Here is a 1891-nt window from a genome sequence, read left to right as displayed (position 1 = left end):
CCTGAATTTAAGCATATTAATGAGGGGAGGAAAAGAAACTAACAAGGATTTTCTTAGTAGCGGCGAGCGAAAAGAAAATAGTTCAGCACTAAGTCACTTTGTCTATATGTCAAATGTGAGATGCAGTGTATGGAATATCTTAATATCTAGTATGAGAAATTAACGATTTAAGTCCTTCTTAAATGAGGCCATTTACCCATAGAGGGTGCCAGGCCCGTATAACGTTAATGATTACTAGAAAGATATTTCCAAAGAGTCGTGTTGCTTGATAGTGCAGCACTAAGTGGGTGGTAAACTCCATCTAAAACTAAATATAACCATGAGACCGATAGTAAACAAGTACCGTGAGGGAAAGTTGAAAAGAACTCTGAATAGAGAGTTAAATAGTACGTGAAACTGCTTAGAGGTTAAGCCCGATGAACCTGAATATCCATTATGAAAAATTCATCATTAAATAATTAAAAATAATGTGCATTTTTTTCATATAAGGACATTGTAATCTATTAACATAATAAAGTATTTATCAAAAGATCATTGGTGATATTAAGTTTATTTAAATTAATTTGCTTTTTAAGCATATTAACATAGAATAAATACTAATGATTTGATAAAGTGTTGATAGATTTTATTATATATAATGCTAAAATTCATTTTTTGAATTTTACAAAAAATTTAATATCTATGATATTAATATTTATTTGTATGCATTTATATGATTAACAATGCGAAAGATTCAGGATACCTTCGGGACCCGTCTTGAAACACGGACCAAGGAGTCTAACATATGTGCAAGTCATTGAGTTATATTAAACTTAATGGCATAATTAACTTAACTTAAAAATATAATGGGATTAATTTTTAGTCTATTTTCTTAAATAGTCAATTAATTCAATCCCGGGGCGTTCCATATAGTTATGTATAATGATAATTTATTATTATTTATACCTCTAACTGGAGCGTACCTTGAGCATATATGCTGTGACCCGAAAGATGGTGAACTATACTTGATCAGGTTGAAGTCAGGGGAAACCCTGATGGAAGACCGAAACAGTTCTGACGTGCAAATCGATTGTCAGAATTGAGTATAGGGGCGAAAGACCAATCGAACCATCTAGTAGCTGGTTCCCTCCGAAGTTTCCCTCAGGATAGCTGGTGCATTTAAAAATTATATAAAATAATCTTATCTGGTAAAGCGAATGATTAGAGGCCTTAGGGTCGAAACGATTTTAACCTATTCTCAAACTTTAAATGGGTAAGAACCTCACCTTTCTTGATATGAAGGTTGAGGTTATGATATAATGTGCCCAGTGGGCCACTTTTGGTAAGCAGAACTGGCGCTGTGGGATGAACCAAACGTAATGTTACGGTGCCTAAATTAACAACTCATGCAGATACCATGAAAGGCGTTGGTTGCTTAAAACAGCAGGACGGTGGACATGGAAGTCGTAATCCGCTAAGGAGTGTGTAACAACTCACCTGCCGAAGCAACTAGCCCTTAAAATGGATGGCGCTTAAGTTGTATACCTATACATTACCGCTAAAGTAGATGATTTATAAAACAATTTCGATTGATTTATAAATTTTGAAACTTTAGTGAGTAGGAGGGTACAATAGTGTGCTTAGAAGTGTTTGGCGTAAGCCTGCATGGAGCCGCTATTGGTACAGATCTTGGTGGTAGTAGCAAATAATCGAATGAGACCTTGGAGGACTGAAGTGGAGAAGGGTTTCGTGTGAACAGTGGTTGATCACGAGTTAGTCGGTCCTAAGTTCAAGGCGAAAGCCGAAAATTTTCAAGTTTTTAATAAAAAAATATTAATAAAATTTATATATATATATTAAAAAATAATTAAATACTTGAATTATTTTGAACGAAAGGGAATACGGTTCCAAT

This window comes from Anastrepha ludens, unplaced genomic scaffold (genome assembly GCF_028408465.1).
Source record: "Anastrepha ludens isolate Willacy unplaced genomic scaffold, idAnaLude1.1 ptg000175l, whole genome shotgun sequence".
NCBI classification, from domain to species: Eukaryota; Metazoa; Arthropoda; class Insecta; order Diptera; family Tephritidae; genus Anastrepha; species Anastrepha ludens.
This window is presented reverse-complemented; position numbering follows the sequence as displayed.